Source organism: Vidua macroura, chromosome 3, assembly GCF_024509145.1.
Source record: "Vidua macroura isolate BioBank_ID:100142 chromosome 3, ASM2450914v1, whole genome shotgun sequence".
Lineage (NCBI taxonomy): Eukaryota > Metazoa > Chordata > Aves > Passeriformes > Viduidae > Vidua > Vidua macroura.
Window position 1 is genome coordinate 19,503,538 of NC_071573.1, and position 17,392 is coordinate 19,520,929.

The window sequence follows — 17,392 nt, forward strand, 5'->3', positions numbered from 1 at the left end:
TTAAGAGTGATGTAATAGAGGAAGGCAAAAAAACCCCAAAGCAAAACAAACAAACAAAAACAACCCCAAAACCCAAACAGACTAAAACACCAAAGCCATCAAAGTCAAAATAAGAGTTTGGCTATCAAATACTGAAACTAAATGTCATTTGCAGTTAATTGCTATAATAAGGTCAACTGCCTTCCTAATTAATTTCTGCTTCTTACTAGGGGATCAGTGCTGCTGATTAGGTTGCATAGTAAACTGTCCAAGAATATGAATAATCAAGACACACCAACTGAAACTAATTCTTCTAGGTCTTCCACAAAGAATATAAAATGAGCAAATGTTGTTCCCTGTGTAGCATCACTGATAGAATCCAGGACTTTTTGCTCCAGCTATTTTTTTTTCCACTGAGATGCTTCATAGCACTTAAAAGCACTCAGAACTGCCTGTATTGAAGTAGTTTTCAAAGGAAGTGAGTTTTCTTGGTAGAACTGGAGCAGTGGGACAGCTCAGTCACCAATTCTGCAAAAAAGGAGGATATGTAGCTGGAGTTCCCTGCCTGCTGAGCAGTTGTTTCAGGATCCAATAGTAGCTAAGTATCATTTTAAAAATCCCAAGGCTGTTCTATTGGCACTTAACATGCCTCTGTCAGCTTATAGACCACAGAGTTACAAGGGCAGTTTAAAAACTGACATTACTGTTTCACTTTGGTTTTGTGTCAACCAGTAGTCAACCAGAGTAAGGATCTGGCCTAGATCCTGTATCAGAATAAGAAGGGGAAATAGCCTTTCCCTTTCCATTTCTCTGTTCCTTTGATATATACCACTTTGATTTTTTGAAGGAAGTCACTGAGATCTCTGTCTTCATAGCTGGAGACTGACTTTACTTCTGACTGTATTAATGCCCTTTTCTTGGTTGCAACAAAACATATTCGATCTAGATCATTGCTAATTAACTGGATGGTCAATACATCAGGTATTTCCTAATCACTTCCAAAGCTTAAAAAAGCCCCCCAAGCCCCTTCCCTCTATGCAGCTAAACAAGTCCATGTGTATATATAAGAGGGAATAAAAAGGAAAACAACCCCCTGATCATTCAGAGCCCAAACTAATTTTAAATTACTATTAGTAGAAGTTTATGTTGCAGTGCAGCTTAATCAGCTTGGATTCTTTTTCAAAAACGGCAAAAGAATCCTTCAAATGAAAAACATTGAAGTATGTCATTAAGCAGACCATTATTGGAACAGCTGCCTAGGGATAAGCTCCCTCCAGCTGCCTTAGTTCACATATTTAGTAAAATGTAGACAACAACATATGCATAATAATAATAGTGATACAGATGAGCTGCCTGCATACTGCATCTTTCTGTAATGTGACCATTTGGTAGAACAGAGATTTTAAAATAAAAATTAATCCTCTGGAAGATGGGGAAAATATATAAGGATAGAAGGAAGCAATCAAAAAATGATGGGGAAGGCAGAGGAAGATTCCATTTTACAAATCAGGCCCTCTAGTTTGCTAAATGAAATTCAGATGAACAACTGTATTTCTAAAGCTCTGGTCCTGTGCAAAATATCATTAATAAGTTCAAAATTATTGTAAGGTGTTAGGTGTGAACACAACACAAATTTCTTCAAGGGAGGCAAATGAAGCCATGGATGAAGTTGCTGACTACAAATATTTACAGTTGTCAGGGACTGGGTAACTACCTTTAATTGCCTACAGATAATCAGATTTTTAGTGGCAGGAAATTTAATCTAATTCTGGGCTGATTCTGTCTCTCTTGCCTTCAGGGATGTGGGCTTGAGCTGGGCTGTTATCTGAAAATTGAGGTTCTCTTTGAAGATGTTTGAGATATACCAAGCAAAACTACAGGGAGAAAAAGAAACAACTCTTGTAAAAGTTTCATACTTTTTCTTTTTACTACCAGTTGAGGTAAAGATGACTCACTTTCTAAAAGCTCCCAAGCTTCTTCATTTTGAAGAATAAATGCCTTTCCTCTTTCCATAGCTGTTATCCAAGATGCAGCAAATACTGATTCTTTCTTTCTTTATTTTTCTTTTCTTTTCTTTTTCTTTTCTTCCTTTTCTTTTCTTCTTTTCTTTTCTTTTCTTTTCTTTTCTTTTCTTTTCTTTTCTTTTCTTTTCTTCTTTTTCTTTTCTTTTCTTTTCTTTTCTTTTCTTTTCTTTCTTTCTTTTCTTTCCTTTTTCCTTTCCTTTCCTTTCCTTTCCTTTCCTTTCCTTTCCTTTCCTTCCTTTCCTTTCCTTTCCTTTCCTTTCCTTTCCTTTCCTTTCCTTTCCTTTCCTTCCTTTCCTTTCCTTTCTTTCCTTTCCTTTCCTTTCCTTTCCTTTCCTTTCCTTTCCTTTCCTTTCCTTTCCTTTCCTTTTCCTTTCCTTTTCCTTTCCTTTCCTTTCCTTTTTCCTTTCCTTTCCTTTCCTTTCCTTTCCTTTCCTTTTCCTTTCCTTTTCCCTTTTTCCTTTCCTTTTCCTTTCCTTTCCTTTCCTTTCCTTTTCCTTCTTCCTTCCTTCCTTTCCTTTCCTTTCCTTTCCTTTCCTTTCCTTTCCTTTCCTTTCCTTTCCTTTCCTTTCCTTTCCTTTCCTTTCCTTTCCGTTCCTTTCCTTTCCTTTCCTTTCCTTCTTTCCTTTCCTTTCCTTTCCTTTCCTTTCCTTTCCTTTCCTTTCCTTTCTTTTCCTTTTCTTTTTTTCTTTTCCTTTCCTTTTCCTTTCCTTTTCTTTTCCTTTTCTTTTCCTTTTCTTTTCTTTTCTTCTCTCAAACATCTGCCTGAATATACTCATGTGTAAATGCATACATGCATGCACAAGTGTGTACATACATTATAGTTCATCAAGTGCAAAAAAAAATCTTGTGGCATTACAAGTTAAAAATTTTAAATAATAATGAATGTTATTTCAGATGAGCTTTGTCCAGATCTTTACTTTTTAAAAATTCAAGGCAGGTCCTTAATAGTGTTGTATCAACAACATTAAAGATATTGGTTAGGTTAGGATTGAAAAACTTTAATCTGAAAAAGCATATATATACATGTATCCCTGAATTGAAGTGTCTATATTCATCTGTCAGTAAGTGAGAGTGGAATCCAGCCTTTAGATCAGATGGTGTGACTTCAGCCTAAAGTTAAAAATAATTTTAGGAGGATTATATAAACTAAAAGAATGTACATGCATTTCTATTATATTGACTATATATGCCTCATTTCAGCCCCTCATCAACAGGGGACAGAATTTTGTGTTCACCTGGTAAGTGACAATAGTGATGGATCCACCCCCACATTACATCCAGCGTCAGTGTACAGCAATACTGCTCTGTATTTCAGACTGGAGGGATGCTCAAAATGCTGTGTGGCATTTCAGAGACTGCAGAAATGATGGGAGGGTAAGAAAGTCCTGTTAGTCCTGTACCCTGTGGTGACTGAGCTGCTGACCCAGTGGCTGCACGGGGTGGTGGTGTCAGGCAAGGCACGCAGCCAAGTGCACAGAGCCATGGTGTTTACTCCCACTGTCAGATGGAGCAGGCAGCCTGGCACCTGGGTCCCCTCTCACAATGGACACTTTTGTTGTTAGATTAATATACCCGTGTCCTTTTGTTTTGATGAGGGATCTAACAAACACTTCATATCTACAGAGGTGGAGCAACATCTCAGAGAAGCTTTTGCTTCTGTCTTCTGAAAGGAATACGGTTTGAGCAGCAAACTATTTGATTTTCTATGTCCCTTTCCCCTTTTCACTCCTAACTGTTCTGGGCGCTTATACACAAATAATACTACAGCTTCTTTGGTTTTGACCTTCAGAACCTAAAAATTCTTGTGAAAATAGGTGATATCTTTAATAGTTTTATTCCTAAATTCAGAAGGAGCTGCCTTTGTAGGTATGTTTGTGCTGCCTTGCAAAGTAGACATTATGTGATACACTGTTCAGAGAGACAAACACCACCTTTTTCTTTTTTTGCAGCTTTGGCAGGGCTTGGTTTTGCTGTCCCCTATTATCTAAGACACCAAAATACCTCCTATTAATGTCACTTCTTGTGCAGTGGGAATACTCCACTGAATCAAACATTTCTGCAAACTGCAACACTTTTCAGTTTTCTCTGAGGTATTCTCTAGGTCAGTATTTAATAATAAAAACCACTGGATTCACCATCAGCTTCTATTCAAGCTGTTACTAATGCAAGCACTGAATTATGTACAACCAGAGTTTAATGCACCTTGTTGTAATGGAGTGAACAGAGTCACAGAAAGAATTAGTTATTATCTAGTTTCATTTACTGGTGACTAAATATTGAAGCATGCAGCAGAATTCAATTCTATGTCCTTGTTTAATACACCACCACACTTTCTCCTACAGCCAGTAATAGAAAACAGGAGTTTGCACTGCAGCCATGAGACAATGCTCTGTCAATGGAACATCCAGATGCTGCGGTGAGAGGGGGGCCAGCTTTCACATGGGATTATGAGGAGAGTAAGGAGCAACCTATGTAAGGAACTGCAGATATTCCTTTTTTATCTCAACATTTATGGTGATGAGATCATTCTTTCAGTGGCACAAGCCTGTTTCCTGCTGGCACTTTCTGGTGTTTTGCATGTCTTGTTCTGTGCGTGTGGAGCAGTGGAGCATCACTTTAGCTTCCCTCCAGCCCCCAGTATCCTTCCATCATTGGTATCTTTGCCATTCAATTTCCCATCCACTGCAGCACCTTACCCTATTGTCTGGTAGACAGACACTGCCTGCTTTGAACATATCAGAATAACCTTAGCTATGGCACCAAATGGATGACAGCTTTGTCTTAAAGGATGGGTGTTTCTTAACTTTCAACTAATGGACAAGGGCCATTTATCTTTGTTTCATTGTATCATAATAAATGGTTCAGTGTGGAACTGTGAGCAGGGAGATAGCCTTGGTAATGTGAGCATGCTAACCCCTGTGCCCTGGCCTGCTGCTGCAGGTTAGTTTCTAGGGCTGGATACAGGTCTCTGTCTCCAGAACCTTTGCTGTAGAAAGGAGAGGGATGCAAGAGAAGGAACTGGTTAATAACTCCCAGGTCTCCTTTCAGGGCCTTCTTCCCTCTTCGAATGAGAAACTGAGAAGTTAAGAGGTGAGGAGGGAGGACCAAGGCAATTAGATGGAGCTTGAAAGGTGGAGATCAGCTACAAAAGTACTGGCATGCAGAATGGGGAAAGAGGGAGTAAATGGGGAAGGACTTAGAAGAAGAGATTAAAAAAGTGGTAGCTAGAGATGTGAGTGGGAAGTGAGGATTAATAGACCAATGGGAATGTGTGAACAGAGGAGAGGACAGATGGAATTTCAAGATCTGTTCTACCATGCATCACATATAGTTTGCATATGTAAATAATCCAAAACTTTCTCAGGCTTTATGCTGAGAAAGGCAGGAGCATAGTACAGCTCATACTAGAGGAACTCTGATGAGTCCCTGTGGTTTCATAGAAGGCTCATAGTGCTGAATATTGTAATTTAGTCATGTGGCCAAATGGCTACTTTGCTTACAGGGCAGAAGGTACACATGCCAGTAGTTAGCGGGTACCTACTGAGCCTGTTTGTGATGGGCCATTATCATTAAAATGGTTGCATTCAGTTTTCGGTTTGTGCCCATGTTCTCCTCCATAGGACCAAAGAAACAGAAATAAAGACGTCATGGCTTGCAAGCAGTTTGTACCTGTTATGTGCTTATTGTGAATTGGTTTAAGTGAAGGCAGAGAAGACAGGACAGTGGTGACTTGGCCTCACCTTTTTTGGTTTGGCCTGCGAGTTTGAAGGCAGCATTTTCCCGCAGTAACTTGTTTTCTCTGGATGTGTCATTAAAGATACACATATCTGTGTGTATATATATGACTTTGCCTTGTGTTGATTGGTATTGTCATCATGAGAGTTCAGTTATTGCAAATGTCTTACATATACAAAGAGCAAACCATGTATTTCCATGAGTTGAAAAAAAAGAGATTTTGCAGATGGTGTTACTATCTCTGAATTTCAGTGTTTCTATTTAACAAAGAATGCGGTTTCTTTCACTGCAGACAGCAACACACACGAGGCAGACAACTTCCCCACATTAATCCAGCTATTAAAATCAGATACAGTTAAAAGTGAAGTCAGAAATCAGTGAACATGGTAGAAACAGTGGTTTACACGGGATTAAAGCTATCTGGAGAATGAATGGAGAGAAAAAACTAGGAAATTAGGGCTTTTTATTCCGTTAAATCATATCCTCTCCATTATTACAGGGAATAAAATCTCTTAAGGTCAGACTGAGCTGAGTGCCAGGGGAAGTCCCTCACCCCCGCTGCAGACCATGGTTTGGGGACAGTGTGCCGCAGTGTAAGTCACAGAGCAGGAGGCTGGCGAGGGCGCGCTGCTCCCCGCGGTGGTCCCTGCCGCAGTCGGGATCCTGCGCCCGCTGCCCAGGGACCCGCGCGGACCCCGCCGCCTCCTGCCCCACCGGCCTTGCGGAGAGCGCGACGTAAACCAAGATTAAACCCCGCCACACCTGAAAGCCTCGAGCGGATAACTGCGTGAAGAGCGTTCCTGTTCCCGAGGCACGTAGGAAAGCGTCTCTCGCCCACGGCGACGGTCACCGCGGCGGTGAGCCCCCCTCGCTCCCCCCGGCGCTCCCGCCCGCAGCGCCGCCCGAGCAGCGCCGGTGGCTCCCGGAGCGGAGCGCTCCCGCCAGGCCGGCGCGGGGCCCTTTAAGAAAGCGCGGCACAGTAGCAGGGGCCGGCCCTGCCTCCCGCAGCCCGCAGCGCTGGAGCGGCGCTGGGGAATGGGAAGCAGTTCCCCGTCCGGCTCCGAGAGAGCGCACGTAGCAGCAGCAGCAGCAGGCACCCCAGCTCCGCTCGCTCAGCAGCATCCAGCGTGGGGATCAGCGCTCTGCCTGGCTCCCTGACACGGGATGGACGTTCCTGAGCACTGAGCTCAGCCGCTGTAAAAAGCAAGTAGGAAAATAAACATCTGGATAAAATTGGTAAGTCAAACTAGAGTCACATCCTCTTCCTTGGATTGCAGCTTTCCAGTTTCTTAATTTGTAATGTTCTTTGCAAGTTTTTTTTTTTTTCTTTTACTTTTAAGCAGAACAGCTGGAAAAACATGGAGGCAAAATAAAAGTGTAAAAAAACTTTAACGATTTGTCAGTGTTTGTGCTCCTATTTTTGAAATCCTCTTTCCACATAGAAGTTTTGCTGCAGGAGTGAGGAAGGAGAAACCGGCAAGTGCTTTTGTATGTGGGGGAACAGAAAACTAGTAAGAGTTGTAATTGGCTTTTCCTTAGGATATGATTAAAGATTACAAAAAATAAACAAACAAACAAGCCAGCAAAACAAACCCCAACTTTAAAGAAGCTTGAAATGGCTTGTCATTTACTTTTCCAGAGTAAGACTCGTTTTGAAGTCTTAAGCGCACTGGGATTTGTACAGCAGTGAGAAGGAACTTTTAAAAACCGTGCTGTCAGTGTAAATCTGGATGCCAAAGTATTGCCGGGCAAATGTGGTATATATTTGTTTAAATTTAAGTGACTACATCGTCAGCCCTGGGAGGGCAGAGGCAGGAGATGCCATTTCCCGCGTGGCGGACTGAGGGCGCTGTTGCTGCACCCGCCATCAGCCTCCCTGAAACGGGGAGCCGGTAAAAATCCGAGGGGAAAATCGAGTGGAGGCGAGATGTTTTAAACCATTAAACCAGCAATTGTTCACACGAGCGCAAAGCTATAGTACGTAGGTACGTAGCATCCAGTTGGAACAGCCAATGTTTTTAATTTTCATTCCCTTAAGTTTTGGGGGCAGTTTTTTTTTTTTTTTTTTTTTTTTTTTTTTTTTTTTTTGGTTTTTTTTTTTTTTTTTTGATTGTTTTGTACGAGATTATCTGAATTACAAAGAAATGTATTAGAGCCTGGTTATGACCTTGTTATCTTTTTCTGGAGTGTGTTGTGGAGTCATACTGGATCAAGAAGGGAAGGGAAAGTGTGGAATCTCTTGACAGAAATGTTACTTCAGTAGTGGTGTGCAAGATGAGGAAGAACTGTCACTCGGTGTTGATCAAGTTTCAGGCTGGAATTGGACATCTAACATAGGAACATTTCCTTGGTATCCAGTACAGATGTACAGTAGAGGTTAGAGATCTACAAGGGACTAAGACTGTAAACCCTAATGACTGAATGGCATATTGTCAAGTAGTTTGGGGAAAGGGGAAGGGTCATGTCCAGGTGTACAGCTGTCCTCATAAAAATCCCAATACCACTAAAAGAGGCTGACAATTGTGCCATATTTCACCCATATAAACAAAGAGCTAGAAAATGCAGCAATAATCTGTTCACACCTTTGTATGCATATACTTGATTATGTATCACCTGGGGTGTGAAATATTCTTCTATGTGGAGCAGGAATTTGGGTTTGCTTAAATCAAAGGCTTTAAAAGGAATGAAGATATTGTTTTAACTAATGCAGCTCTCTTGTGAGTAGAGAAGGACCAGAGCTGTCAATTTCCCCTCTGATCCAGCATCTGTTAGAACTCGATGTTTCTATTGTGACACAGAGCTTTGGTTGTGCCTTGAACAAGACTCTTCTGTCTGACTGTATTCCTGTTACTTACAAATCACTTGCAGTGGAGTGGAGAGATTTGCAGGTTTTGAGTCCTTAATGTGAGACATGCTGGGCAAAGCAGATTAAAAGAACTGAATGACCATATGGAATGCAGTCATTATGACTACCAATTATTGTCTCATTGAAAAGTTTAGAGTTCTACTACCTCTGCTGAATCAGTGGAGTATGTGAAGAGAAGACAACGTTCTTACCTGCAAGAGATAGTAAAACACTTATTGTGCGGTGGTGTATCTGTGTGATGTTAGTAGTTCTCCAAGAAAAAAGCAGCCATTTCTTTATACTCCTTATGCTTCATTAGACATCCAGGTATGAATGGCCTGTAAAAATGATTTACTGGATCGGAGGAAAGATTTCCCTCTTCAGTTCCCCTCTGAATTTGCAGGCATTAGTCAGGTGTCTGTCCAACTACTGCCTCAGTAACTTATGGAGGAATCTTTTTCACTTCCCTTCAAGAAGATTGCAAGTTCATTAAGAATGATAGCGCTGTTGACACTCTGAGACACATTTGAACCTAGCAGATGCTTGCCTTTGTAGGAGACTAATTTATGCATTCAAATTGTCTCCTCCACCATCGCTGATGTCCCAATTAAACTCTTAAAAGTTGCATCTCCCCACTATTTGTCTGCATTGTGTTTAATGTGGCAGCTGTAGCTGTTTCAGTTTAATTCTCCTAATTGCCTATATTTCAAATTAAAATCTTTTCTTCACAAATGGAGAAGATAGTATGACGTGCCAGATCTGATTTTTACTGTGTTGTTTGGAAATTCACTTTAATATTTGTTTTATTTTGCTCCCAAGTGTTTTGTACCTGGGAGTCAACACTGTAAGTCTGGTCTGTGGCTGATGCTGAGGTCATACAGTTAACTCCTGCAGAGTTCCCAAAACATTAGCTTAATATGACATTTGCATGTGATATTTAAAATGTAAAGGGATCCTCCACCTGTATTTATGCTAAATTAAAGAAGCGGAGCTTCCTTGAATAGCTTTTCTCATTAGAGACCATTAATCTTTTTACCTGCCATAGCATGCGGGCAGTGCTATAAATTCTGTGACTGCCATTGGAGCACTTGTCTACTACTTGCTTACACTGACAGTAACTCTGCTAAGTGAGTTTAGCCAGAGCAAGACTCATGATTACTCAACAAATTACTGTCAGCTTGATTTCTAATAAAATTTTCATGTCATTGTTTCACAGAGCTTCAGGTTAATTAATCTTTGAGCATTTTATAATAGTTTACTTGATGAAGCCAACTGTAAAATCCTTTCTCTCAGAATGTTTCCAGCGTTATGAATTGCTGGATGTTACCACAGGTTATGAAGGCTTGTTGGTGCTCACACAGCTGTGGTGAATCTGGCCTTGTTCTTTGTTGCAGGTAAAGCCTCTTTCTGCTTTATATAACAGAACCAGGATTCCAATTGAAAACCCCAGTTTCATGTCAAAGGCTGACTGTGCTGGTAACACAGTAACTTCCTCTTTTCTTAAATAAGAGATTTTGTAGTTTTTTTATATTGAACAGTGATAGGTGTGGTTTTATGTCTGATTTATCTGTCTCGGCTTTAGTGTTTGGAATGCCACATTTTCCATTACACGTGGGACAAGTTTATCAGTATAAGTGGAGACCTCTCAAGATGTTGAAGATGTTGTCCTGTGCAAGATCAAAACATGTTAACTTGCACAGAATACGAAGGAAAGTAAATAAAATTTAATAGCTCTGAAGGTGGATATGGAAAGGAATTAATGCAGGAATGTGTTCCCCAAAGAATATTTTCAGTGAAGTAGATACCTCTATGTAGCTAGTCCTGAATATCCCAGGGAGACTACGTCAGATCTGCCAATACTTGTGTGGATAAGCATCCTCCAAAGAATTAATTTATTTTCATCTTCACATATGTAGATCTGTCATTTTGTGAATGAGACAATTGATGACTGAGATTTTCCTTTTATTATATGTAATTCCAAAGTTCTTTTCTTCTTCACCAGATTAATCAGAATCCTTGAAAACTTCATTCTCTCTTTAATATCAATCTGTTGTTGAGAGTATTATTTCTTAAATGTAAAAAAATAATGAACAAGACGTCTTTAAAAATTTTTAGGCACTCTACCACTTTAATTATGCTTTCAAAAACATGGTAGTGACCTAATGTATCATTAAATTATCACATTTAAATACTGCGTTGATCTTGCCAGCCAGTAAATCAAGCAGTGGTGAAATGCCTTTTGTTCTTTTTGCTACACCCTGAAACCTGTGAAATAATCTTCTGAGCATTTGACAAAAGTATGTATCAAGTTGATGTGTTTTGTAGCATGAAATGATTAAAAGAGGTAGGAATTTTTTAGCTTTCTAGGGACCAAATAAGGTACTGCTCCTCCTTTTTTATGAATTCAAGAGGCCATGGATTGTAAATGTTCCATATGAGAAGAAAAAAACAATGTGACAGCTGTCAGTGATGTTATTTAGTAAGGGCTGCACTTCTCAGTGCCTTCATTAGAAATAATAAATTTTATACTCAGGACTGTTCAAATAAAAATAATAGAAATAATAAAATAATAGAAATAATAAATTTTATACTCAGGATCTTGTCAAATTGTCCCTTTGGAGAGGGAATGGGGTGGGGTGTGGCATGGAACTGATTCACAGTGCAGCTTCTGACTTTTGAAATGGAGCAGAGATTAAAAGCAGTTCTGAAGTCATCTGCATCACTTTTAGTTTCCTGCTGTCACACATTGTTCCATTTGAGAAATGTAACATAAAGAGAAAGGTGTATGGGCAGAAGGAGCATCAAACAATGAAATCTCTGTTATGCCATGTTGTGTATAATGTAATATCCAGGGCCAGCAGGAAGGCTAATGGCACTCTTTGTAACTGCCCTTCTCAGTTCTTTTCATTTGGACTTCACTTTTTTTCTCACATGGGTGTTTTGTCATTTAGCCAATATGATGTGTTGTGCGTGTCTAGCTCTGCAGCCTCTTTCTGGGTGTGTATCAAGTACCTGTAACTTTACCTACATCTCTTTATTAACTGGCATGACCATATACTTCTGTTTATTTTGAAATCCATGGAAAGTACATTAAGAAACACTGTAATTTTATTTCTCCAAGAGAATCTTTTCCAGCAGCTGATGAAATCCAAGCTCATGCCAGATGAAAAGCTCTTGTGTTATCATTTGCAGTTAATTAAAAAAATAAACGCCAAATCCCTTACAGCAGTGGGTTTATAAATACTGTGTTTGTTTGTGTGCATGTATGTGCATGCTCACACCAGTGCTTTACTCTCATGTGCCTTTGACAGCACGCTGGAAATGATCATATACTTTTAGGTTCAGGACTTGATGCAGGGATACAGAGGTGGATGGAGGAGTTTGTTTGTTTTAGTACATCTTACAGCAGCTGAAACAGACCCAAAATAAAGTAAAAGCTTTAGTGTTTGCCTTAAGATGGCAACATTTTTGTTGTCTTTTTTTTTTTTTTTTTTTTTTTTTAAGAAAACATGCTAAAGGCTCAATTTTTATCTTTTGGTAGGCAAGCAAAATATTTTTTCTGGCAATTTGATGCCTTATTAAAATGAACACTTACTTGATTAAATGTGCCAAATTTGTGTGTGCTAAAAGGCAGGAAGCTGGGTTTGCTGGAATAGAAAGGTGCACCGACAGCTGGGGCTGAACTACCTCTTGGCACTCTCTCTGTCTATTAAATGCAGATCCCAGTAAGCTGAAGGATTATTATCTTCAAAAAATCTTGGACAGCTTCACTGGTGAGTTAGATTTTTTTTTTTTTTTTGCTTTCCTTTTAAGAAGGTAAAATTAATTTCTTTTGGGTGAAATCTGTTAAACTGACAGATTTGGAAGACTGGAGTCTCTTTGTTCAGTCACAGAATAAGTGGTGCCTTGAACCATGGCTGAGTCACCTTCCCCAGTGCTGCTCTCTAGTTGCGTGTTTTGGGTCAGTCAATGGATCAAACCTGATATTTAGCATCTTTCTGTTCAACTTCTTTTTTTTTTTTGTGGTTTTTTTTTTGTTTTGTTTTGTTTTGTTTTTTGTTTTTTGGCCAGCATTGTTCTTGAATCTCATTAGGTTTTGCCAACAGAAGTCCTCGTGGGTCTTTTTGTTTCAAGTGACAAACTTGCTTGCTTATCGGGACAGCCCTGATCAATTCATTTCACATGAGCAGTAATCAAATGGGAATGGTTTTTGGTCATCATCCAAATAGATTCAGTATAGTGACCTGGTAGAAGGACATACTGTATTCCATTACCAGCCCTGTGAATCATTCAATCTCCCAATTGATTGTGGTTTTTCAGTACTCCACTTGTGTTACACAAGCCTTGTGTTTTTAGGCTCTGCGTTCTTTTCCTGATTCAGAGGCCCTTTGGAAAGTTTCATGAGGGCTTTTGCATTAAGCTCATCTAGAAATCAAAGCCTCTGAACTACAGATGGTTTCTTTCAGAGTGGGACAGAGGGACTGTATGTGACAGTGGCACAGGGTTTGTTGTAATACCTGCAATGATGTGTAATAACTGTAGCGTAGACTAAACCTTTTGGCAGGATATTGTATTTTTGAAAAAAGAGATACTGTTTTTAAATATTATGCAAACTTTATATTTTTATGTTTGTATGTATGCCTGCTTCCCCTTTTCCCTGAGATTTAAACAATGACTGTCTTTTAATCATATTCTCTAGGAAAAAATTAAATTTCTGTCTATGGAGAACTTGATCATAAAAGTATATATTTGTACTGGAAGCTGTTTTTCACTCTTTGTGCTGGTTATTTTTTAATTGCACACTACTCAGGTTATAGAGTGAAATTTGGCCAGGTAGTTCCAACTTCCTGTTTCTTGTTCACTTCCCTAACAGTTCTTTCATCGTCTAATACTATAAGCATTTTGGTTGGAAGCCCTTCAGGGATTTATTTATATTGAAAAACCTTTTCTTTTTTCCTTTTTTTTTTCTACTTAAGAAAATACCCAAGAACAAACAAGGACTTCTAGTGATGTTAGGTTTTAAGCAATAATGTTATGCTTTTGCCAATCATCCAATGTCATGTTTAAGGTGGCTGACTTGTAGGTGAAATTAAAATGGAAAAATGAAAACATACTCTAGACAAGCTGTTTTTTCCTGCTTTCATTTCCCTTTTCAATGCAACTTAATTAGGTGGAGGGAATTAAACTACTACAGTGCTTCAACTTTGAGCACAATAGGGACAACAAGAAAGGGGCTGTGGAAGTTTGGAGACTTATGCTCATGCTTGCTACTTTGACTTCATGTCCCAAGGCCCAGTCAATCAAAATAGCTTGGAGAGAATTTTCAGTTTCTCAGCTTGAGAACAAAATGACATGAATAGTCAGGCATGTAATGTGCAAAATTCTTTAGGAAAATATGACATCCCGTACCTCAGAAATATTTGCACTCTCTTGGAAGTCTTGTCTCTCATCTTTACTCAGTGATTAACAGAAATCTTTTCATATTTCAGAAGAATTTGCTAATCTGCACAGGGTGCTGTAAGGTATTTTAATAAAAAACCATAACTTAAAGTTCAGTCTTTAAGTTATGGTTTTTATTTTTCCTTCCTTTTTTTCCTTCCATACTTAATTTACAAACCTCTTTGACATCAAATATCTAGACCAACAGGGGAACCTTCTCAGCCCTCAGAATTTCTTATGGGATGGCAGTCACAGGGAGCTGGTGTGTTACCAAAGACATAAAGGGACTCTGCTTCTGAGGACCACTTTGTATGGGACATGAATGAAAAACCAGCAGAACAAACCAGAACCACCAAAATAACTTCTGCATGAAACATTTCTGTTCTCTGCTTTTTCTTTTCTTTTTTTTTTTTCAAATAAACAGTGTTGATGTGTGTGGACAGGGTTAGATAGGTACTGCTGTACAACAGTATGTAATAAATGATGTGTATTTAAGAGTATATATGTTGATGAATAATGGATACATGCAGGTATGAGAGTGATCATTATTTTGTAGTTTTACAGAGTTTCCTTCCTTTGCGTGGAAGGAATACACATGAAGTTATCATGCTACTGGCTTTATTGAGGCCCGTATCACAGTGTCTGAAACTGTGATTTGTTATGCTGTGATATGATCTGAAATAGAACCACAACTCACTGTAGTGGGTTCTTTCAATCCCCTGGGAATTTGTGTCTGGCTTAAATGCATGGAACTGAAATGTGTAGTACAGAGCTGCAGCTTATCATGAAACCGAAATGTGTAATATTGTGCTGCAGCTTATAGATCAACACTGACTCCATTTGTGGGAATGAATGAATGCTTCATGTTTGATGTGCTACAGAGAGTTCACAGATGATTTCTTATGTTACAGTGCTATATTTCTCATGCTTTTTCAGCTTCATGTGTTTAGTGTTTTCCTGTGTGTAGAATAGGGTGGTATTATCCTGGGCTTTTCAATACAGAAATAGAATGTGAATTCTCCCTGCTGGCTCTTTTTAATGCTTTCAGGGACTTCTTTCCAGCAAAACTTTGGTCAAGTCTGAAAAAGATAGGTGATCATTTCTAAAGCCCTTTCTACACACATTTCTCAGCTATGAGACTTCTCAGTTTCACTTGAATTCTTCCTGCATGATTTTCTTTGTTAATTTTCTCACTTACTTACCTTTTTTTACAGTTCCTTTGACAGCTTGTAACCCCTTGATGCAGGTCAGTGAAGATAACTTCTAACAATTTAGTCAACTGATTGCATGGTAGGTAGGAGGGTTCACCTCCATCCTGCTCCTTGGAGGTGATCATAGATATCATGGAACTTTATTCCTGTTTCCCTTATGACCCAAATTTTTGCCTGAAAATACATAAGTACATACAGGTGAATAAATGTCATTCAAAACTTCCATAAATTTGCTTAATGAAGAAAGCAGACTCACCCTTATTCTAGCTGCCCTGCCAATATTCCACTTTTAATGTACCTTGTCTCTACTTTTTATTTATTTACCTATCCTGTCTTGGCTCAGCAGAGGATGAGGTGTGCAAGGCTGAAAGAGACCTCCTGAGTCACGGAGTACACCATTTCTGTAATTGCAGGAAATTATGTTGCAGGATTTTCTTAGTTAATTTATCAGTCTCTGTCTCAAATGGCTTTTGCTCCTGTTGTTTCCTATTGGGAAGCCATTCAAGAGCCTCACTCCTCTGATGTTTATAAATCTGCTTCTAATTTCCAAACTAAATTTGTTCATAACCCGTTCATGCCCATTTGGTTGGGCATGAAAATTGTGCAACTTTTCATTATGTTCTTCATCATCAGTGTCATTGTGTCTTGGTTTGCTAAATCCTTTGGATTTGAGAGCTTTTTAGCCTCTCCAGTCAGTTCTCAGACAGAAGCAGGAAAAGGTGGCTGTTTGCGTTTTCCAAGACAGACAGTATGTGTAACTCACCTCTGAGTCCAGGATGGTGAGATGGGAAGAGGGAGAAAGTGGCTTGCATGTTTCTGCATCTGTAAAAAGCTTTAACTGGGGACTTTGTGAGGAATGATTTGGGTTTGAGGATCTAGTGCCTGGGATAGGCAAAGACATTGATCCAGTTCTTTTCATCCAGTCCAGCTCTCCCCTTGTTCTATAAAAACCTGCTTGAAATGAGCAGCTGATAAAACTTCTGGAGGGGATGCAGCTCACAAATGAGTTTTGGAGGGCAACTTTACAGCTGTTTCCTCAGAAGGAATGAGGCAAGAACAAATGCCTGGATTCTTTGTTCTTCAGAGTGCATGGAGAGTCCCTGAGAAGAACTGAGAGGCCAGAGGCTGATGGAGAGATGAAGCCAAAGGCCTGCAGTGGGAACCTCCTGCTGTCAGAATCCCACGCTAAGCTGCACTTGAGGGCAGGCATGGAGGGGAAAGCTGAGTAAGGTTTGCTGTGACCTCAGTATATTCCCATGCAGCTTCCCTCTCTGGGCAGTACTTGATGGCATCATTTACAAGATTCTTCAAACGCCCTTAAACTCAGTAGAAAAAACAGTACAGTCCATTCAGCATCCTGCTCTATACAATCCTTACCACGATGCTACTGATCTTAAAGCAATATGATTTAGAATGAATGGGCTTACAAGACAGCTTTTAATTTAGCAGATTGTATCAAAACCAAGACTTTTTGCAGGGAAGTACCAGTCTGAATGTTTCAGATGTCTGAAGTTTACTGGGAAATTTTGGTGCAGCAGGACAAAAGACTCAGATGAGAGAAAGCCAAAACAAAAGGTCTGGCTCCAGTATCACAGCACACGGTAGATAGTAGGTAGGCAGAGCAGGTAGTGTGAGAGTAGTGGGACTTCTGTTCAGATCTATCATCTTAAGGAGACTGTAGTGGTTCAGAGTGCTTTTGAAATTGTTGTCTGTATTTTTCTGTGTATGTTGAGGTTTTTTTTTTGATTACCAAAGAAATTTTTTCATTGGTGTTTTTTCATTAATTTTTCCAAGAGCAAGTTTTCAAATATACCTTCTTTTATTGTCTCTGCTGCTTCTGTAGCTAAGAGGTATGCACACATAGCTTGCTGTATCCTGTACTCCTTGTATTGCCCCCACTGCTGGGATTTTACCCACTAAGATAATTCTGGAATCCTCCTGTGTAGGTAGACAATTTGTGCTAATTGTGCGGCTGAGCCTCATCCCCAATGGGTACAGCTGTGAGAAGCAGGTGAGCAGCACTGACAGCAATGAGCCATGGAGTGCCCAGGTGCACTGAGCAACCACCAAAGGGAACAGAGGGCACACAGGTGCAATGCATGAACAATGAGGGGTATAAAAGGCTGGGCTAAAGAACAAGGGCGGATACTTGCAGCCTT

At 39.7% G+C, this 17,392-nt stretch overlaps 1 protein-coding gene across 1 annotated transcript in view; it reads left to right on the plus strand.

Moving 5' to 3' along the window:
- The first annotated feature begins 6,683 nt into the window (after nucleotides 1-6,683).
- DAAM2 (dishevelled associated activator of morphogenesis 2) overlaps nucleotides 6,684-17,392 on the plus strand; it is a 170,757-nt gene continuing 160,048 nt past the window's right edge. The window contains exon 1 of the mRNA XM_053973859.1: nucleotides 6,684-6,974. The gene's annotated coding sequence lies outside the window, so the exon portion shown is untranslated. The remainder of the gene's footprint in view (nucleotides 6,975-17,392) is intronic.